Source organism: Cyanistes caeruleus, chromosome 1 (genome assembly GCF_971803275.1).
Source record: "Cyanistes caeruleus chromosome 1, bCyaCae1.hap1.1, whole genome shotgun sequence".
Lineage (NCBI taxonomy): Eukaryota > Metazoa > Chordata > Aves > Passeriformes > Paridae > Cyanistes > Cyanistes caeruleus.
In genome coordinates this window covers 78,990,052-79,013,895 of record NC_141701.1, presented here as the reverse complement: position 1 = coordinate 79,013,895, position 23,844 = coordinate 78,990,052, and the positions used below count along the sequence as shown (strand labels likewise).

At 38.4% G+C, this 23,844-nt stretch overlaps 1 long non-coding RNA gene across 1 annotated transcript in view; it reads right to left on the bottom strand.

Moving 5' to 3' along the window:
* The window catches only part of LOC147655645 (uncharacterized), a 49,438-nt gene extending 25,806 nt beyond the window's left edge, over positions 1 to 23,632 (bottom strand). The window contains exon 1 of the long non-coding RNA XR_015289554.1: positions 23,371 to 23,632. This is a non-coding gene — a long non-coding RNA (uncharacterized LOC147655645). The remainder of the gene's footprint in view (positions 1 to 23,370) is intronic.
* Positions 23,633 to 23,844: the final 212 nt, after the last annotated feature.

The window sequence follows — 23,844 nt, the reverse complement described above, 5'->3', positions numbered from 1 at the left end:
GAAGCTGACTGGTAAAAGAGTTAGTAAAACACTTGAGACATGAGAGATGTCGGAATACAGAAAAAAGACGATAGTCTTCAGTTTTGCTCTATTCTATCAGTTATAGAAAAATGTAACTGGATCTTTCCAGCTTTCTGATACTGAAGAACATCAGTAAAGCAAAAATGAATTTTTTACTTTGCTTGACACAAAGGCCAGCAGCTAGTTTGCTTTCGATATTCTTGAAAATAACCTGAAGACTTCTAAATTATATCTGACTTCCCCTTAAAGGCCTAGAGCTAGGGATTTTTTAAGAATTATGGCAGCATGGCTCCTTTCTTTACTCCCAGATGTCTGTTCTAAAAGGAATATAATATAGACCCAAAGGCTTTATATGTGCTAGTATCCCCTGATGTTGGAGAAATAGCTAGGTACTTTGAAAAAGTTACTATCTTTTTTTTATTTTTTTTCATCACAGGAAAACCTCTGCATTTACTGAAATAGTTTCTGAGGTAGATAAATAACAATGGTTAGTATGATATACATTCCTACTTTGAAATTGCTCTTACAGTATTCAGCTCTTTAACAGTTTCTTCTGTGCAGAGTATGTTGATGAAAATAAGAGAGGTAGCTAGAGATTAAAACTTTGCTGATAGCAATTTTTTAACCCTCCTCCTTCAGAAAATGTTTTAAATCTTTCATTGTTGGTTTTGCTCTCTTTATTCCTTTGACATTACTGCAGAAATTGTGTACACAAATGTTTTTAGAATATATGAGTTTTCTGTTGCTCCAGCAATTATGCCATATTGCAGAGTAGTTATGCTAATGCTGTACTACTTTTGCATGCAAATAGTTGAAATGACAGCACTGAAATACAGCTACTTATTACTAGATCTCCTAGTTACAACTATAACTAGCTACTAGTTTTCCACTACACAATGGGTAGATAACTTTCTATGTTAAGATTATTCTTCTCTTATATTTGCCTACCTGTTTTACTGCGTGCCTGTGATTATGGTTTGAGTGCATACATGTCTTTGTGGGCTTCTGTCTAAGCATGGAGTGGGGTTTATGTGCTTGTAAGGAATTACAAAGCAGAAGCAAGCAGTATGCGACATAAATGTAGTTTCTTTACTTTTTGTGGTGCAAATTCCCCACACCAGCTGACAAATCCATCATTTACAAAATATAAAGCAAAGAAGATCGCCAGATATGTGCTTCATACAGAAAAGTAACCAAATATGCAGTACCTTGAATAAATATTTTTAGTATAGTAAAAAATGTCAGGAATCTAACTTCCAAAAATAATTAGTCTTAGCAGCTACCAAGTCCTCACATGAAAAATACTTGATGTGAATATTCTATTGTAAAGTATTATATAATACATTGATAACACCTTATCACAATGCTGTGCATTATATTAATAACTATATTATAGTATTACATACATTACAGAATTAAGTAATGTTACATGTATGGCACTGGTGCTACAAAAACTGCTTTCAGAGTCCCCATCTTCTCTTTGAATTTCGGGCTACCACTACTGTTTTTAATTCACTTCCTCCAGTAAAGTAAAAGCTCTTCTTTTATTTATATGTTAAGTTTTATTTACAACACTGGACAAGGCTAAACACATCCTTGAAGATAAAAATAGAACATAAAAAAATACAGAAAAAACAAATATCTGGTATCCCTCTCTTTAGTTATCAGTTAGGCTTTACATAAAGTAGTCTCAGCTGTGGTAGTCAAACAACCACTTTAACATTTTTTTACTCTAGTATTTGATTTTCAGATGAGTGTCTGTGGCTGGCTATAAGGCTATCTAATTTAGGGAAACAAGTTATATTTTGAGTTTGATTAGGTTCAGGGGTCTTTAAGGAAAGGAAATGTATCATCACTTAGGCATGTCAAAAACTTCAGGCTTTGATTCTTTGTGGTTTGGTTTTTGTTTTTCTTTTTCAGTTCCAGGTAGTCGGCTTACAAGCCCTTGTAATTCAGGAAAAAGAAAGAAAGGGCAGGGGGCAGGGCATATTAACCTCTAAGACTTGAAAAGTCTCACATATTCTAATATTGAACACCTATTAATTCACAATCTGTCAATAAGAGGCAAAAAACCTAGGACTATAGAGTTTTTTTCTTGATCAGATTTTTTGCTGCCCTTTTCATTATCTTCTCTCATCAATCGAACATAGTTACTTAATAATAAACCAAATATGTACATACATTGGAGTAGTCCTTCATTTAAGCCAATTAGATTTGAGAAGAGGCTGTTAGTGTCCCATCACCCCATTTGTACCCTGGTCTGGTTGCAGCAAATAAACACATCCATTTCAGAGTGATCTATCATATAACCAATACTTTGCAATTTTCTTTTAAGAACTTGTCATATCATAGTCTAAAATGTAGGACTCCCCCTCTCAGGAAAGTGGTCTAGCTATCAAAAGCCATTGTCACCATTCTTCTGTTTGTCCCAAATGATGCTCAATTATCTTAAAAACATAAAAAAGCAGCAATGAGGTCATAACCCATCTCCCATTGATGGCCAAGATATTACTGTATGGCAGGTAAAATAGTGTTTCAAATATTCTCTGGCAAAGGAAAGAAATTAATTGAATTCAGGGTGACTACCCATACTCTTTTAGATGAAATTGTGCCAGCATCTTCTCCTCCTCCTTTGGCTGTCCTTTAATAGGAAAAAATAATTCTTTAACGTTTTTTAAAAGTTACTGAACTCTGGGTGATTACTCAAATCTGTGACACCCAAGTGAAGGGCAACCAGCATAAAGGATCTAATTGTTCCTGAAAGGCAGGAGGTTTAAAAGCCCTGTCATGGATGCTTTGTGTTACCTTGGGTAGTTCTCTCTCTACTCATGAGCTTTCGAAAATTGCATTCCTCCTTCTCTGCATTTTATATAAGGAACTTGGAAAGAAGCTGTTACTTACATTGTGTCTGAAATCCTATCAACTGGGAGGATATAAACTTAAATTACATGTGGAATTAACTTATTCATGTAGATTCTGTAGCTCACAGATGTGGTTAATACATATAACTTTTAAAAGAATATATTAAAAAACAAGGACTGAAATCCTTAATGGGCTGAAACCATGGAAATTTACTAAATTTTACTTTTTCCTTTGCCCTTCATGGTTGTTCTTTCTGTACAGGTAGTAGAACCAAGGATATTTATCCTGCAAATGCTGAGACAGTGCCTGAATGGGGATGGGATTAGGAAATCTAAGGCATGGTTGGAGCTCAATTTGATGCTAAGAATAATGAGGTACACAGCAGAAGAAAGACATGGGCCTGTTAAAATTATTCCAGTGAAGGTCCATAGAAGTCATCAGATGTCTAGAACCCCTCTCCTATGAAGACAGTCTGAGAGGGTTGGGCACGTACAGCCTGAAGAGGATAAGGCTTCATGGAGATCTCTCAATACTTAGAGGAAGTTATAAGAAAGACACTCTTTACCAGCACCTTTCTGTCAGAAGAGGCAAAAATTTCTAACTGAAAAAAAGGCAGATTTAGACTGGATGTAAGGATGTCGCTCCGATTGGGAACGGCTAGGAAGAACGACACTGGACTCTCAAGGGAGTCACAACACGAGAATTCCCTAGTTTATTGCTTCAGCCCTGTCTTATAGACAGATACGTGGAAAGTACAGAAAGGAAACTTATTGGTTAACAAAGTGCTACATCACCATCATTGGTCAGGGGGGCCCATCACCCCCCCTGGCCTTCTCCTGCAAGAGAAAACAAGACTGCAAAACAACACCTGCAAGGCTGTTTAGTGTCCCTGAGAATTGTTTTAATTCCTTCTCATGAATTTCTCAGGCTAGCTCTCAGTCAGGCCTGAGAGCTATGGGCCTGCAGTCTCTGCAGCTCTCTGCAGCCTGTTCTAAAGCTAGCATCCATATAAGGAAGACATTTCTTTCTAGTGAATATAGTGGCTGAGAGGCTGTCCACAGAAACTGTGGATATCTCATCACTGGAAGCATTCAAAGCCAGGCTGGACAGGGCTTTGAGCAACCTGACTTAGTGAATTATGTCCCTATCCATGGCAGGAGATTTGAAGAAGCTGATCTTCAAAGGTTCCTTCCAACCCAAACCATTCTATAATTCTATGATTTTAATTGCAGGATCCTAAACCACAGTCAACAGAAGTTTTTAATAATAATATAATTCCTACAAGCACCTGGAAAATGATTGTATTGTCATTTGCAAACTTATTTTCAGCAACAACTACTTTTCATGTATTTCCACTGTACTGCTTAAGTTGTATGTAATTTTTTTGATACGTAGTTATATGGGCATCAAAGGGAGGAAAATAATTATGAGAAATCTCGATTTCCACAGAATAGGCACAATATTAGTCTAATGCTTTCCCAGCTATGGGACGTCTTCAAGATAATTTGATATTTGGATTGTAGGCTCTCATCCTGAAATCTGTTCTGTCCTGTGCATATGCAGGTGTTCTCAGTAGTGGTTACAGCAACACCCTCTGAAGAAGGGGGAAATCACAGCTCCTTCCCTGGCCTTGGTCCTGATATACAGGGATGGGAAGAACAAGGGCTGCTGCTGTTTAATACCTAAAATGACTTCCTACTGACTGCAGAAGATTCCCAACTGTTTGCCTTCAAGAGTTGCGATTGTGACAGACATGTCACCTCTGTCACTCAGGAATTAAACTAATGTGAAAAGGATTTTCAGCTGCCTACCCTGAGCCTTTTGTGCTGTTGGATTTTGCAAAGATTACTTGTGTAGTCAGGAAACAAAATGTCAGATTTGCACGATAGGGAAATGATAACAGTGTTTCAAAGAATAGAAAATCTTGCCTACAAAAGAAATGGAAATTGTAGTAATTTCTGATGCACTGAAATTTGACTAGTTCACAGTGATCTCAGGTCTCCTGGTCTTGTTTGCATTTCTGTGTACGTACCATGAGTAATGATTTCACATTTCAAAATACACCCACAGTACTGATGTGGGGAGTTTTATTATATTCAGCATGTAAATTTCCATTTGTTTCTTTTAACTTTCATGAGTTAAGATTAAAATGTGTTGTAATGGGGAAACAGTAGCAATAAACACCATTCAAAATGCTGTATAGAGATGTGATCAAAGTACAGAACAAGGTACTGAAAACTCCAAACTTTTATTCCTCACCTCTCTTTTAAGATAAGCAACTTCTCTGTGTTTCTCCTATGTTACCACCTGGGGAGGATAACTCTTACAAGATTCACCAGGTTGTTGTCAGCATTAATTATAATGTTTGCAAAGTGCTTTGAAGATAAAAAGTGCTAGGTAAGTGCTAAGTAGTATTTTTATTCTGCTGGAGTCAGAGTAATGTCAAAGAGAATGTCAGCTTCAAAGACTTTGCTGTCAGATCTAGAGTGCTCACAGGATAGATGAAGGTTATTTAATTTTACCTACACATACTGAAATAATAATGGTCAATATATTCCTTTCTTTAATGCAAACAAGAATGAGATGCTTGTATTTTATAAAGCTATTTAATATAATAATATTTTTTTGCTGCATGGCTATTACTAAATGGGTGTGTTTCCAAAATCTGACAATTAGAGCCAGAATGAAATAATACACAACACGTATGTTGTAGAGAAAGCAAATGCTGCTTAAATTTTAAGGATGTTGTTAAGGAATCTTCTCAGTCTGACCATTCATGGGACTCTGCCAGTCAGACTCCCAAGGCCAGAGACTTCAAGTGCTGGGACAGAAACCCCCTTACAGGGGGCAGCTCCAGCGATCCAGTGGGTGCCCCACTTGACTCCCTGCACAGCCAATTCCCACACAGTCAGACCAGGTTTCCCATGGCAGAGTCTCAGATGTCTTCTATAAAGTCATTTATTCATGGAGCAGTAACACAGGAAGAGCTGAAGGTGGTGACTCTGAAGAACATACCCAACGAAGGAAATCCTGGGCTTTTATCCTCTCACAAGCCCTGTATGTCTTGACCTTCCTCCAGAGTCTTTGGGTCCTGCCCCCTCTCTTGTGTCCATCCACATCCTTGGTCACAGGTTTTCATCTCCTTTGTTATCCAAATGATCTGCAATTCCCAGCTTGTTCTGCTATGTCTCAGTGTCCATTCACCTGGCAGATGCCACCCATCTTCATGCCCTTTATTATCCCAAAAGTTGGCAGTTCACAGCCCCTTGTCTGGGGCTTACACCCAGAGCTCAACCTGCATTTCAATCAGTATCTCAATCAGCAGCTTGCAGCCAAGCTACTTGGACCTGATGTATTCCTCTACAACATAAAGCTTTCTTTTTTGGGGGAGAGTGTGGAGGATGGAGGAATATCTCAAAGGAGAAGCTGTTCTAGCTATGTTTTAAGGAAAAGCTAAGTAGAGGTGAAGAAAGAAGTCAAATCCAGTGGAGAAAATTTTAAATGGAGTTTAAACTTGATCAAGGTCTGTGCTTTGTCCAACCTCTTGAGAAAAATGATGGGTTTGTCTTTACAAAGAAGCTGTGGGTCTGCTGATAAGATGAAACTATCACTGAGAGATAACAGAAATAATGGGATGGATTCCACTGAAAGATGAAAGAGACACTGGGGAAACACCATAAAATTCCACAAGGGTTAAGAATTAAGAGGGGGATTATGCACTGGCAGGGGAGGGGCAGGTATCCCAGGTGTTAGGCATTCTGGGAAGTCTGTACCTCTCAAGTACCTCAGCCCATGGGGAAAGAGAGAATATTGCCGGGAATTAGGATAAAAAGGAAACTGTGCCCTCCAAAAATTTGAAAAATTTGAGAGACCCCAGGGGAATGCTCCAAGGCCCTTTATTCAAAAATGCTCCTCCCTTTATTCAAAAAAAGTAAAAGGACTCCTCTGTCTCCTTTTTGGACATATACCTCTGGTATTTGTGGATTAATTTTCCTGATACTCTTAAACAAGAAGTCAGACTGTTAGTGGTTATGCTTTATATTAAAGTACTGCAGTAATATGATCTAATATGCTACCCTTACAAATTTTAAAAACAAGATTTTCAATTTGACTTGATTCAGTTTTGGGTTTCATTTTCATTTCATTAGAGATTTTTATTTTAATTTGATTTCTTTATAAAATTCATACAAGTTAGTTAAAAGTAAGACTTCTTTTAGTGATCTTGAAAGTTAGACCTGAGAAGATGAAGTTGTGGCCACTGGACTTCATGTGTTGACATTTCTACAAGCTTGAACTTTCACATCTTGCTTCATGATCCCTGGCAGGTTGAGAAGCATTTCTAAAAACTTAGCCCCCAAAATCATGACCCTTCAGCTTTCAAAATCATCTCAACCTTTAAAGGAACCTGAGCTTGGATTTGAGTCAAGTAATTAGGTATTTTAAGATTTTCCATATAAATTACTTCATTCAGAAATGCATCCTCACTGCTACTATATAGCCCTATTCCTTATATTTATTTTTTTATTTTTTTCTCTTTCTTTTTCATTTTCATTTTTTCATTTTTTCTTTGATATGACTGTTATTCAGAATTAAATCAGTAAAAATACTGGATTTAACTTTTAAGCCTGAGAGGCACAGGACCGTTGTTTTCTTCATTGGCTTGCCCTGGGGATCATCATCTCATGGGATCCAAGAATAAATATATGAGGATGTTATGTAATTATTAGCAGTTGGGACAAGGTTGACCTTGCTTGGAGATCCAGATGCACAACCAATCTCAGCCTCTAGTGAAGAACTAAAACCTGTTACTCAAAAGGAGAAAATCCTCAGTTTCAACATTCTACCTGTACCTTGTGTTCAGTGATCTGTGGCAAAAAAGAAACAACCTGTGTGGGTTCTCCAGTATGAAGATCTTGCTGCATGGCTCATTTCCTTGGCTGGGGAAGAATTCTCAAGAATTATCTCTCAAAAGTCAGGTTCAGAGAAGCACCAGCTCCTCACCTCATCTTTTTTCACCCTCTCAGGAATTCATCCTTAGTCTTACCTACCTTACACCAGCAGAAACTAGCTCAGAGGTAGTTCTGTTCCACACCTTCCCACATATGTTCTTGCCTCCCTCTATTGCACACTGTCTTGTTTGGTTAGAACTGGTCTTAAACAGCAGCAATTAATCTTTGAGGGTTACAAGCTGACTGCACTTGGTAAACAGATGTATTGCCTGAACAAGTTGTTGTCTTTTCTGTACTTTGGCTTAAGCACACTGCATTCAGTATAGCCTGCTTTTGATATTTGATCTACACAAAATGCTGATTTACATTTTATATCCTTATATGTAACAGTATTTTTAGTCTGAAGAAGCTTCTTTTAAAAATTGTTTTCACCTCCCCCTCTTAATAACTTTATTTTGCATTCATATGATTACTAAATGGACTGCCCAGAGTTGGAAGTGACCTATGATGATCACTGAGTCCAACTCCTAACTTCACACACGGCAACCTATAAGTTAAACGATGTGTCTAAGAGTGTTGTCCAAATGCTTCTTGAGCACTGAAAAGCCTTGCACCACCACTGCTTCCTGGGGAAGGCTTACTTCTGGTTTTCAGACATCCTTTTAGTAAAGGACTTTATTCTAACTGCCTCCTAACCTGCTGGAGTAAGAGGAACACAAACCATTCAGCTCATGTCGTTAGAGCATTGCACTAACCGCACCAAGGTTGTAGGTTAGATATAGGCCTTTCATAATTGATAATCCTTGTGGGTCCTATCCATCTCAGAATATTCTGTGATTATCTGTGATTACCTACATACTGTTTCCGAGTTAACCTCCTTATGTGTGTACTGTTAAGGTTATAAAGTGATTCTGCATTAGACTTTCTTTCATTTCTCTCAAATGGAATGCTTAAATTGGTAGACAGGGGTCATGCACTTCCCTGTTTTAAATTCCAGTCTTCCTGCAGCCCACAGACCAGGCTTTGAGATATAATCTGAATGTTTTGTGTACTTAGAGCATGATGGTACAAGCAGATTTGGGGATTTTTGGTTATGTCTGAATGTTGTCGCAGATGTGACCTTCTTTCTGTGCACTGTGTCAGGCTGAAGAATACTTCTGCAGTTTTCTTCTACAATCATGGCACAGCTATATTTGCAGTGTCAAAAAACGGCAGAATAACTGATTTAGTCATTGAAGATTGACAGAAGAAATACATTTTAAAAATGTGTCTTGGATAAAAATCACTCTTTGCCTTCATCTTCAACTTGCCTTATGAGTCCCTTCATTATCTCTTGGATTTACAGCTAACAGAAGTGGAAGGTGCTGCTCCCAGCAGAGTTTCTGCTGTGTGAATTTTCTGCAGGCATTAGCAGTCACAAGTAAATCTTGTCCATGCTCAGAGCAAATGCCAGCTGTCCTTGCCTGCACCACTCTGAATCAACTGGATGTAAGCCAGGTCTAAACTGGAAGGCATGTAGGTTTGTTAGCACGGCGCTGAGCTGGAGTGTCACACGAGACTGAAACCCCTGTCTCCCAGCAAGGCTTATTAGCTCAAACTCAGTGCCATGTTAATTGTACCTCAGCATCTTCTGGTCTGCTGCTGGCTTACATTTAGCCAGCCTGGAGTGCAGACAAATCCAGTCATGACTGCCTGCAAACTCCAGGTAGCTGCAACCCATGTTTCTTGACACAGCAGTCAGCCTCCCTTTCCCTAAACCCTCTTTAAAATAAGACTGCAAATATGTAGTAGAAGCTTTGTGCTTAGAGGCTTATCCCTCCAAGGAAGTGGCTCTTAAAATGTCTGGAGCCAAGCAGGGAGTATGCTTTGATAAATACAATGTTGATAAATAACCCCAGCTGTTTCTTCAAGAACACTTATCTGTCATTGCCCTTCTTGTTCAATGTTGTAACTGTTTTTGTTTAGTCATTTGGATTCAGGTGAAAAAAATGTACCCTTGGTATATATCACTTGAAGAATTAATATTAAAAGTCAAACAAACTCCAAAATATAATTAAGCTTCTGTGCTTTCCAGAAATATAATTTTAAATATTTAAGCGCTGTGGAACATACTATGTGATACTGCATTTAATAGTATAACATTTCTTAATTAACTTCTGAGTGGCAGATCTCACAACACCAATTTTCAGGTATTGTGTAGTTTATTGTAGCTGTGAAATTTATTATTGGCATATTAAAAGAAGGCAGGAAGCCTAACTACTAGCTGCTTTAAGACGATCTTTTAACTACACTATAACAAAAAAAGTCTGTTAAGAACTTAAACTGTAATTTGCTTTGAAACTTTCCTGCACGCTGAGTGAACTCATAATTCTAAATGTTTGTTTCTGCATTTCAAACAGCATAGTTTACTATACTGATGAAGTAGCCACAAGGTAATTTTCACATTTCAGCAATGGAGATCTTATAATAATATCCCAAAGGCACATACTGTGCTGCCATCTGCTTATTTTTTTTAATAGACTTAATGTGAGATCAAACTTTTTAAAAAATATGTTGTTTAAAATATTTATCACCACAAGCGCCTGTGAATGGTAAATATAGATTTATTTTTAGCTTAAAAAATGTTTTTCTCAATTTTTTTTTTGATAATTATGTTTTATAATCACTTTCTTAATCCTTAAACACAATGTCCTTTGCTCTTTTCTTGTTTTACAAAAACTGTTTTTGCCTTTAATTTTGTTAATTTGCCAGAAACCAGCACATATTGTAAAGTTGGGGGAAAACACACATACACACACACACACATACACACACACACACACACACAAAAAAAAATCTGCAAAATGTCAAGGAGAGAAAAAATGAAGGCTTATGAGAGAGGGGAGAAAAACTTATAGAACCTAAAACAGAGTAACACCTTCATTCATCATGGAACTTCTGCTAGCAGAAAAGGAAGGATTGAATATTTATGAATGTGATGACAGACAAATAGGCCAACAAACCTGACTTGTTTCAAATCATGTCTGTGCAAATCAGTCCATCAGAACTTCTCCAGTGAACAAACATTTTAGTTTCCAAACCTCCTAGCCACATCTAGGATTTTCTTGAGGACATGTTATTTTTATCTGGTGCTTAATGAATACCTCAAAACCCATGTTTTCTCCATCACTCTAAAAGGATAGTTTCTACTTCACTTCCTTTTTCCTTAGTACACAAAGTTATTTTAAACCTTATGAAGAGACAAACTTATGATTTACTCAAGTGTCAACTCCTTGAACAAAGAATAGTTTTCCTTTGTCAGATAGGTAGTGACTCAGTGAAAGGTACAGAAAAGTATCTGTTCCCAAGATTTGGTTTTCTGACTTACTACTGGAAAATATACTTTGACTTCATTACACAGCTTTGTGGTTTGTTCTGCCTTTTGTATAAAAGTCCCACAATAAAAGAAAATAATCCCAACATTGATAAGGTTTGCACTGCAAAGTGAGTCCAGGACTATAAATTTCTAGAAGAGGCTTGGTTTTGGTGCACAGCCAAAATCAGAAATCTGTGAATGAACTGTGCAGTATGCACGTCTTATCATTGCTAAGACATAAACCATTAACAGATTTACTTCAGATTGTTGTGTCTATGTAAGACAACAGAATACAATCCCCAACCCTTTAATAGAGACACATAGAGAATTATGTTAAAAATCTTAAAATTAATTCCAGAATGATAGCAGGCTATTCTTATAGATAGCACAGTTTTTTTCAGTTTCTGTTTCAGGTCAGATATTTTCCCATGTTGTGCTATTTGCATCTCTTGCAATACAGGATGTTCTAGAACTTCTGCTTAGATCAAGCAGGTGAGACTTAGGACTTAGAGGAAACTGTATGGAAGAGCAAGTGGAGACAGAGTTATACTCTGAGGCTGCCTGAATGGTTTTAAGTGCTAATGGTGCACGCACCTGAATTGCACCCCTGATGACCAAATGCATGATAAGTTCTTAGCTGTTAATAGGAGTGGTCAAAGTTGATTGTGAACACCAATTTTCAGGAATTTACATAAGAACTCTTCTTGCTCCCTCAGCCCTTTTTCTCTCTGTTTACACTGCTGTAAGAGCTTCACCTTTCCCTTACATAAATACATATTTTTCTGTCCTTTTATCAAAAGGAAAATATGACCTTAGATATAAAACCTAATGAAAACTAGTAGACTGTATGCAGATAATTTGAGAGTCTAGTTTCTGCCTCTGGAAGGGACAAGTTACAGTTATATCAACCTGTACCTTAATTCTACCTAAGTTTTCAAAAGCTTTTGTTTTGGTGAAGTTGATCATCTGCAGGGGCACAAGATATCTGGCAATGGCATAAAAAAATCTCCTCAGAGGCTTAACAATAGTTTTACGTGTCATAAATTATATAGACTTTTGAAATTACCATTTTTAATTTTGAAGTCTCTGGTAGCATCAGGAATGGAGCAGGGGGTGTTGGAATAGACAATCTCTAGAGGTAATTATCACTAGAGCCATCTAGTGATAATTCCTGAAAACAGTGGTTGTCAAGGAGAAAAGACCACCACAGTGGCATCCCACTTTCCCCACTCTCTCAACCTTTAACATCTTGCTCTTATGGCACTATTTTCTCGAGTTTTCTTTCCTATTTTGTGCTCTCATAAAGCTTTGCATTCCTCTCCAAAGTTCATTAAATTTTATATTATGCAGCAAGAACCACACAACACAGCAAATTCTGTCATCCCTTTCAGCTCTGTTCTGTTCTAGAAAAAACATATTGCAATCTACTCACAATATTATACTTCCAATTATTATAAACAAAAAATACCTTCACCAGCTATGAAAGCATGAGGAAGTCAGCTTTGCTTACACACCAATTATACTTTTTAACTATGAGATGCAAAAAAATACTGAAGATCTTTAGAAGTATTGCAAAATATTTCTCATTTGAGATTTTATTATAACAAAAGGCAATAAATCAAAAAAAATTAGGTGATGCATTTTGACACAGAAACTCCCTCCATGCAGATTCTAAATTATGAAAAAGACCATCTCAGATTTACAGTTTATGCTTCTTTTAAAAATCTTATAAAAGTGGGATCTGGAAAAAATAAGGCAAGTGTTAAAAAGTCATGTTTTCTTTGTATTTAATGTAAAGGTAAGTGTAAAAATATTTTACAATATTGAATAGTTTACTCAGATACCTCCTTCCCCAATGCTGAAATTCTTCCTAGAAAACTGAGACTACTGTTTCTACAGAAACAAAATTATATAATAGTTAAGAAATAAGAATGAAAGGAATAATTGCTAAAAACCACCAAAACCCAGAAAAGGAATAAAATGAAATATTTTGTGAGTTTTCATTATGAATGCTTCATTCTTCATTCATACTTACTGCCTGCTTCATGACTGATGTGGGTGCAGAGCTGAATCAATTTGTGATTTTAGAGGAAGAACTGATTAGAAACAATGAGGATGAAATGACTGTTAATGAACATTAACTAATGAAGAAATTATTAAGGCAGACACATCCAAGGCTACCTAAAAAACAGATTTCCTGGCTTTTTAGGTAATTCTGAAAGTATTAGGTCCCTAAAATTTGACTCTCACTATATATGCTACAGAACTAGCATATTATTTCCTCTGAATTATAGTATCCAAGGGAATGCAGACAGATTTGGAAAATTCATGAGATCCTTGAAGATCTCTAGAGGAGACAATCCAGGACCTTTCTCACAGTCAAGAAACCCTCCAGATTTCTTGACTGAAGAACCTTAGTAATTCTTCCGAGCACCCTCCATAATTGCCCATTACTTAAAATGAACTGTGGATGAGGAATGAAATGAGGAAAAAAGTGTTAAAATTTTTGAAAGGGAGAAGTGTTAAAGCAAGTATCCTAGTTGCTGCTAATTGAAGCCATAATTCTATGGAATCCATGTACAGGGTTCCAGCTGTTCCAGGTCAGGAATTTCCTGAGTCAGATGTTTAGAACTAAGAAGGCTATAAATGGAAGGTACTCCTGTTGATTATTATTTTTTATATACTTTTTCCTGAATATTTACTTTTGTCAACTCTTATAGATAGAATGCTGGGCTAAATGGATCTTTGTTCTGATCCAGTACAGCAGGTCTTACTAAGCAGGAGGATTTTTAGGAATAAGATCTTTAAACAGTAAGGACTTTTCAACCCTAATTTTAACAAAACATATATTTTGTCAGAGCAATGTTTGCATTCTGCTGAAATCCACAGGAAAGAAATTGCTTTACTGTTGTCCCCCACTTGGAATGCTAATAAATAAATAATACATTTGGCAGTGAGTGCTCTCTCAATCTTAGTGACTGCTGGTAAAATAAGAGGTGGCCTGCAATCAGGAAGGTATTTTTAGTTAAAGGAACTGCAGCATGAAGTGTGACGTTATAGCTCTAAAGTGTCAGAAGCAAATCCTTGTTAATTTTGACCTCCCTACATTATGCATCTTTCTGATCAACTCTCTGATAGTGCTGCTCTGTGAGACAACGGAGCTTGGGCTTCAGAGTAAATAGACCTGCCAGAGCAGGTTTCCACTGTGATTGGATCAGAGCCTGGAAGCCATTCTACAGTTTCTTCACCATAAAATTCTTCTCAGTGTCTCCTCAGCCTAGCAAAAGGAAGTTAAACATATCCTGCTATGAGGCAATATTACAGTTTTACTTGTTGTTTAATGTTTTCATTGATGCTTTCTTCATCATCCTCTGGGCACAAACACTTTTTAAACCATCTGTTAAATTAACATGCTTTTCAAGCAAAATATGCTTTCACAGTTCAGCTTCTTTTACAAAGTGCGTACTTTCAAGGTGTGTAGTGTCTGTGGTGTCTGCTCTGAAAGCCCCACCAATTTCTGAATATTGAACAATTTTGTTCTTAAAATTCTGTAGATATGAAATTAAGATTACATTCTTAAAACAGAAATTATGGCACTTTTTCTTTCAGCTTCAGACAATTTTTATATTCAAGCTTAAGGATAATTTTGCATTTAAAAGAGATGTATGTGGAGGTTATTCATAATGCCATCCCTCTGATAAAAACAGCCTGAATTAATTCATTTGGTCTCCAAGATAACAGCCATGGCTTTCTTATGCCAAACAAAGGTCCTAATTAATGTCATCTAGGTATCTGTAAGCATCAATGCTGATCTATGGTCTTTTGTGTCTGTTCTATCTGAAATCATGATCTGTTCCATGAGCAAAGAGAAGATATACCTATCCTGTGAAAGTGAATAGATGAAAGTGAGAAAATAATAAAAAACAATTTTAAAAAGGTAATAGTAATTTTTTTGTCCTCTTCATACTTCTGTTGATAATGTGAAAATGGGTCCTTTAAACTCCTGACTATTAGCTGCTGTTCTTTTGTACAATGCTGAATGATCATTATGTTAGATTATCTATGAGTTTTCCTTAGGGTTTTGAGGGCATCTCTGCGTCCTTGTTTAGCTTTTTCTGAAGGAGATCCAGTATCAACATCTGGAATGCATACTCAAAATATTTCCATTGTTTCCTTCATTGTGTGCAGCAGGAAATTAATATTGAGGGTTTTTTGTATTTTCATTGCTTTGTGAAAGTTTGTAGAGAATGCTTACAGGGTTTGGTGGTAGTTTTTAGTTTCTGGGGCAGTTTTTTTTGGGGGGTGGGAAAGGTGTCTGATTGTTCAGTTGGTTTGTTTTGTTGGGGAGTTCTTTTTTTGTTTTTTGGGGGTTTTTTTTAGTTTTTTCATTGATATTGGTTTTGGTTTTGGTTTTGGATTTGTTTTCTTTTGTTTTTTTAGCATGCTTTGATTGCCTGACATTATTTGAATTCACTGCTTTCACATCTTACATGGATTGGCAAAGAAGTGTGATGGTTATTTTTACCTGGCTTTTTTGGGGTCTTTATTGCTCTCACTTATCCTGTTATACTATAGTTAAGTTCATTGCAGAGAAAGACAGCTTTTCTGCTGTAACATTGATATTTTGTTTGGACTGTGTAGGCACTCAAGAAGCTAATTCAGTGGAGTATGCTGGGGTGGCAAAGCAGATTGCTTTAGTTGACAAAACTCATTCTTGGTTACAGCAGTCCTGAATTGAGAGTCTAAGTTTTATCTCCTTTGGGTAGTGCTCTCTGTGCTGTGATTCTCAGTTTAGACCAAGGGTTAAGAGTACAGAGATTTGTGAGAAAATAAACCCCCTTGCTCCAGCAGGTCCTAAGGAATCAGAGGGGCTGGGTGCAGTTGGGCTTAATTTCAGATTAGGACCAGTTTGGAAATACAAATCCGGTTGTGTTCAGTAACACCCCAGATCATAACTAATGATTCTAAACATTCTAAGTCTGGATTCACAATGAGAGAGTCACAAATAGTGAGTTTTAACTAATTAAACACTAAAAGTCTGGACAAATTCAAAAGGAACTTTCAAGAACACAAGTTCACGAATAGTGCAGCTTACTGTAGCAACAGGTTATAGATTCTTTCAGATTGCTGGTGATAAATTTATTGCAAAATGTAAGTGTAAAATATATAAAAAAATAAGTATAGAGTACTGTAAACAAGAGTTCCTTAGTATTCTCCAGTGCAGTCGGATGTGTAAATCTTATCACAGAGATGTCCTCATTTTGGGGAAGAAAGAGGAGCAAGCCTTATCCACTTGCATGCAAGATCATCATATTCTCATCCTCTATTGCTGAGGATTTCAAATGCTAGTTCATACTTTCAGGATAAGTGGAGGTGAGAGTAGTCAAATATTCTGTTACTCCTATAATAAATGGAGGGGGGTGGCAACATGTGTAAATGAAGGATATCAAGATCTACAAAGAAAGATGGAAAACACTGTGGGTCTTGCACAAGGATGTAATGGAACTGGGACACATTAATGTCCCACATTTCCACCTGGCCAATTGCGGCAAAAAGGGCTGTCTGACTTCTGCCTGACAATCTGTCACCACCTCAGCATGCCATCATGTCCACAGAAATGCCATCATACCCACATAAACTCCATCACCACATTTCCCATGAAAATCTTTTCACCATGTATCCCATGACACATAGCATGGCTTTAGGCCTCATTCCCACACAGTGTCATAAAGACCTCTGGAAGATAGACATTTACCAGTCCCAAAATATACAGCTTGTTTGGACAACTGATCTTTGAAAATAAAAAAGGAGGGAGAAACTACATATGGATGCCAGCAATCCAGCTCTTGGAGAAGAGAAAGGAAGATGGAAAAATTACAAATAAATTTATTAACTCCTTTTTTTTCACACAAACACAACATTTGAAGGCCACTTCAAGGCATAATGATTATCATGATTCTGGATGCCATAAAATCAGTTCAGACTGGGGAGACGAAGGATGCAGCACAGTTCAGGATATGGTGGTAATTTGGCACAGCTGATAGTTTCCTGGGGAATAGGGATGGGTGTGAGTTTTCACTTTTATTCACATATCTAGAAGAGTGCAATGAACAGGCAGCTCAAAATAATATCCTGTATAAGCCATACAGAAGAACTCACTGCTTACTCCTGTGAATGTGTCTAAGCATGAAATTCCATTAAAAATGGACAAGAAAACACTAGAGTTTATTTCTATTTCTGAAGGGTCCCTTTTCTTTTTGTGCTGGCTTACTTGTTTCTTTTTTGAGGCAAAACAGTGGATTCCACTAGCTGACACTTTTAACTGCTCTCCACTCACCCCCCTCCAGTGAGGCCATGCATTTCCATCCAGGAGGGCTTTGCCTCTTTATTACTTGCTCTGATATGAGCAGCAGCCCATGGAAAGGACTACAGTGAACCATATAACATCATTACTATTAATGGACTCAGAAAGCACAGTCCATGAAAATACACTAGTTCAAGCCTGAAAAAAAAAAAAAAAAAGAAAAAAAAAAAGTAGAGGTTTTACCTCATCTCATTCAAATGATGAATGAAAATGCTAAGCCATTTCTACAAGATGTATGAACACTCTGAACTGAGGAAGGATGTTCAGGCAGACTGTATGTGTGAAACCTGTGGTTATGAAAGATGACTGCAGTATCTTTCTGTATCAGTATTAATGATGCTTATAATGCATTCCTGAATATACACATTTGCTTACAGATATAGACAGATTTGAAGGCATGTCATGCCTTGTGGCTTTTTTCTTTAACTAATAGATTAGTGAAAAAGGCTGCCATAGTTCAGCTTTGTAACTTCACTAACATAAGTTGAAAAAGTTTCGTTATCATTTGAGAAATGTTCTTGTCTACATCAAATCCTCTGAACCATGTAAATTTTTATCTAGAGATGTGATGAAGTACTTGAGAATAATTTGGGCAGCTGCTGAACTGTTACCCACTAGTTCACAGACAGAACTTTCACCTCTTCCTTTCTTTCCAATTCGGTAAATTTGGCTAGACAAATTGTTAGCACAGTGGGCGAGGCATGGCTTCACTAAAATATTTTATTTATCTTTCAACATGCTTTTGCACTATAATCACAAGTGCACTGACATATGGTATGCCATGGAACTGCTGAGATGGTAATATAGTACCACAGAATATCCAATACTACTTTTGTCTGACTGAACTGGTGATGAACTGATCAATGCAAGCCATCCTTTAGTGTTCTCTTGGTAGACCAGCCCAAGGTGACTTTTTGGATTGCAGACCTTCTTGACTAGCAAAAATATTATTAAAAGCTGTCAGCTTAGGAAGCAAACACAACAAAGAGATTCAATGAAAAATTTCCCATTCCATGTCCTACTGGCATTCCCTGACCTAGACCCAAAAGAAGAATTGCAGTTATCAATGCACAAGAAGCTGAGATCAAGTTCAGTAGTTCTTCACCAGGAAAATGGCTTCAGGCAGTACACTTGCATAATGAACATTAAATTCACAATGTTCTCAACTCTGAGCCTCAAGCTCTCTGCCTGATAGTGCTGCAACTTCTTGTGTAGCCAGTCTGGAGTACTGTTTCTTAGGCATACAATTTTATTATATTTACCTTTTAACTTACTGTTTTCATTGGATATGAAATCTTCTGACAAAGATTTTATACATGCAAGTGCTTATATTGGATAGACCAGTGAAAATTGTCTTTTCTTCAATTATCTCTTATCAGGCTAGAATAGTTGCATTCTGATTACGATTTCCAATTGAATCACAATATATTTATATTGAGGAAAAAAAAGCAAGAACATATGTTCTAATTGTCAGCGATCTGGGCTCAAAATCAATTCATGTAAATCTTGACAGACGTATCTTGTGGAAGGAAGTTTTGAACCATCATATCAGCTTCAAACAATTAGCATTAAATTGAAGAATATTTATTAAATTAAATTTATGTTTTCAAAATAACCGATAAATTCAGAAGGGAGTTGCATGAAGAAATATCTAGAGTAAATGATGATGATGCTGGTACTGTCCACCTCTTCAGCAAAATATGTCAGGCTCAAACAAACAGATAAAATGATCCAGGCTTAGAAAAGACTGAAAGTAATTCTTCATGGATGGCAAAGAGAGGTAGCAGAGATTCTTCCAAGAATAAAATTACATTGTGACTACATAGGTGGAGCTCCCTGCATATGATGGGATTCTTTACAAGGGCACTACTTCAAAATTTTATATAACACAAAATGCCACTTTGCTGAAAAAAATTCTAAGTGTAGGCAGTAGTGACTGTCTATATAACATGGGAAGCTTGAAACATTGAATAGTGGAAACAAATGTTAGGTCTCTAAGCAGAATCTGAGGTACTGAGAAGGTAAAATGTAGACCAAGTAAAATCCATTAATTTCCCACCAAACTGGAGCCAAATTTCTCACAAAATTAATTTATTTAGCAGAAAATGTTACCCATTAAAACAATGGAAATAGCTCCAAACTGTAAAAATAAATACATGAGAATTAAGAGTCAATTAAAAAGTTGCAATACAAAGCATACAGTAGAAAAAAAATTATCATGAAACGTCAAGTGAAATAGGTAACAACTAAGCTCACTAGGATAACTAAGCTCAACTAAGCTAACAAGGCTCACTGCTTAGGAAGAATTTATTCCAATAAATCTCTTAGCTCTGTCATTCAAATAGTTCCTCTTAACTTCTTACTGTACATATAGACAAAAAAAAAAATAAAAAAGAAAATATTCAATATACATGAAAGTAAATTAAAAGTTAGTGAATTAAATGAGAACTTTTATGCAACAGAATATTTTAGTAAGTTTTATCAAATTTACCATGCTTTATTGTCATCTTGTATGAATGCTAGGATTAGAACAAACAAAAGCCAATCTAGTCTAAATTATTGTTGGGGGCTGGGTGTCCTTCCTTTTGTTCCGTCTCACATATGGAATTTTTTGCCCATTAGTTACAGGGAAACCTGATTGCTCGTACTTGTTGGGTGCTTGAGAAAGACAGGGAGCTTGGCCAGGCCCGGGGGAAGGTGTGCAGGGGATGGGGAGCGTGGGGGCAGCTGGGGCTGGCTGGTGTCTTGGGCTGGAGAGTGAGACATTCTCTGGGAGCTGTTGCAGTTGGGAGAAGGGAATTCGCCATCACCCCGATGGAGCTGCTGCTTCTTTTTCTATGGATGCTAAATGTGAGCAACAAGCAGGGAGCACAGTGCCTGTGGAAAAGCAGGCTGCATAACTTTCTCAGTCTCGCCTGAGAAAGCAGCCTGGGAAATCATAAAGAGGAATCAAAACAATCCTCAGAGATAGAAGACAGCCTTGCAGGTGTTGTCAGTTTCTTGTTTTCTTGCAAGAGGAGGTCGAGGGGTGGTGTACACCACTGACCAAAGATGGTGATGTGTTAGTTTACTAACAAATAAGAATTTTACCTTTCTGTACTTCTGTGTATTGGTCTATAAAAGAAGATCTGAAGTAATAAACTTTGCTCTCCTGTTCAACTCACAAAAGAGCCGGTGTCGTGCTTCTCGCCATTCCCAATAGAGCGACATTTTTGTCCTCCTCCCCTCTTTGTTGGTGGCCTCTCACCCCCTGTCCTGCTGGGACGTGTGGCAGTGCCAGGCACCACTGCGGAGCTGCTGATCGACCTCAGCCACCGGCCCAGGATCTCAGCTCATCCCTGCTGATCCACCTCAGCCACCGGCCCAGGATCTCAGCTCATCCCTGCTGATCCACCTCAGCCACCGGCCCAGGATCTCAGCTCGTCCCTGCTGTTCCAGCTGGGTGTTCCTCAGAGCCCTGCAGGAGCACCGGGACTGCCCGAGGGGTTTGTGAAACAAAGCCTCTCCTCCATCCCTTCCCGTCTCAGCCGAGAAAGCTGTCATGGGGTCCCTGGTTCTGTTTTCTTGCTAATGCTGTAGTTATTGTTGTTTGTTTGCCTTGTTATAAATACTAGTAAAGAACTGTTATTCCTATCCCCAGATTTCTGCCTGAGAGCCCCTTGATTTCAAAATTAAAATAATTCAGAGGGAGGGGAGTCTACATTTTCATTGCAAGGGAGGCTCCTACCCTCCCTAACAGACACCTCTCTTCCAAACCAAGACAATTATAAAACTGGAAATTGTTTTATCAGATTCTGTCATTTGTGGTCATGCAAGTTTATAAATTTATTTATCCTTAACTTAAAAATGTAAAGTGATGGCAAAGTCACAAATTTCCATTACTTTTTTTTTAGTTAACTGTAAGAATGTGTTTTGGATTCACTTCTATTATTATATCCTGGCTAAACAGATGGCAAGTCCCTCTAAAATTTTTTGTCTGTTTCTTGTATCAGTGTTCACAGACATTGATCAGTACTTATATTAACATTTCATGGATTTGATAAGATAAATATATTTATCTCCTTGTATCCCTCACTTTGTGATGGAAATGTCTGAATATAAAATGTAGTTGGCAGCTAAAATATTGATTAGAGTCAGCCTCAAAACTTTTTTGCCAGACACTACTGAGAATGCTAGTGCTGTAAGTCATGAGAAAAAGCTCATGGAGTTCTTGATTCTTTGACCAATCAGCTTCTAATCTTGTTTTCTCTATGACACACATATGCCCCCATCTGAAAATTTGCAGATGACCCCAAGATGAGTAGTGCCCTGACACCCCAGAAGAATGGGATGCCATCCAGAGGGACCTGAACACGCTCAAGAAGTGGGCACACTTGGACCTCATGAAGTTCAACAAGTGCCAGGTGCTTCCCCTGAGTCACTGCAAACCCTGCTATCAACACAGGCTGGGGGATGAAGACGTGTAGAGGAACCCTGCTTCAGGGTGCTGGTGGATGAGAGGCTGGACATGACCCAGACATGGGCACTCACATCCCAGAAAGCCAAACGTGTTGAGGGCTGCATCCAAAGCAGCATGGCCAGCAGGGTGAGGGAGGGGATTCTGCCCCTCTGCTCTGCTCTGGTGAGACCCCCACTTGCAGTGCTGCATCCAGCTCTGGGGGCCCCAGCACAGGAAGGACATGGGACTGTTGGAGAGGGTCCAGAGGAGGGCACCAAGATAAGGAATGTGAGAAAGTAAATTTAGATTAGATATCAGAAAAAAAATTCTAAGGTAGTAGGGCACTGGAACTGTTTGTCCAAAGAAGACATGGATATCCCATTCCTGGAAGTATTCAAAACCAGTCTGGTTGGGGCTCTGAGCAATTTGGTTTGAAAGTTGTGAAAGTCCATGAAAAGTTGTCTCTGTCCATGGCAGGGGAATTGGAACTAGATGATCTTTAAGGTCCCTTCGAACCCAATCCATTCTATGATTCTATGATCCTCTGAATATTTCATCAAAATCCAGATGCCACATGGAATGAATGTATTCAAACAGTTATTGGACTTTTTCAGTAAAATACTTATTCTACTTTTATAACTGTCCAAGCAAACAGAAGATACTTAGCCACTTCAGTATCTTATTTGTGTTTCCATCCGCTTGTCCTCGTCTCCAGTAAAAGGCAAAAGAAATAGCTAAAAGTTCTATATTCTGTATAGCTATTGTATACAAATAATCTCATCATAGAGATAGCTTCCTGTTTATTCTTCAGCTCTATAAAAAGGTCAAACCATTTTCCTTTAGAGATGTTTATTTTTCAGAACAGTGGCTTGCAACTGCTTGAGCAGTTCCAGGTCACAGCCTGAATTTTGTCTTAGTTTTTCATCCAATTCTCTTATGTACAAAATGCTTATGTTATTTCTCTGCTTGTCATGTTATGGACCTCCTATTACCACTTTACAGATTTACAAAGGATCAAATCTCTTTTTAGGTTGTGCTCCTAGTTTACTGGACTGCAGAGTATGATGAAATGTTTTTTTCCTTGAGTAGTATGAGGGTGTAGTGGGTTGACACTGATTGTCTGCTAGACCCTCAGCCAGCTACTCTCTCAATTCTTCTTCTCAACAGAACGTATGGGGAAATAAGATGGAAATTCTCAAAGACTGAGATAAGGACAGGGAGATCTCTGACAGAAATTACACTGACAAAATTGATCCAATTTATGGAAAATTAGTTTAATTTCTTGCCAGTTAAAAAGAGGTGGACTGTGAGAAATAAAAAACAAAACAAAAAACAACCAGTAAGCCATCTTCCCTCCATTCCCCCTTTTTGCAAGGCTCACCGTCAGTTTTCATTCCTAACAATATTATCCTTCACTGAGGGCACACGGGAATGCGAATGAGAGTCCGGTGAGCCCATAGCAGCTCCTCTTTGCCGATCCTTTCTCCACACGCTTCCTGCTCCAGCCTGGGGCTTTCCCAGGAGCCGCAAGGAAAGCCCGGCCCGCCCGGGGTCTCTCCCTGGCCGCAGGCCCATCCCTGCCGGCTCTCTGCCGGCCCCGGCCCCGCTCCCGCTGTCCCCCCGGGGCTCGCAGGGCTGTTTGTGGCTCGGTTCCCCTGGCTCAGCCCTGGCTGCCGGGCAGCGTTTTGCCCTCCCTTGGCCAGGCTTTCCCCGGGGCTCTCGCCCGCCCGCCCGTGGCTGAGGGGCTCAGCGGGGCCCAGCCCTGGGGCCGGGCCAAGCCGGGCCGGGCAGGGCCCGTGCTGCCGCCAGCGCTTGGCCGGGGAAAACCCAGTTGGGCGGCATGAAGTCAAGAAGA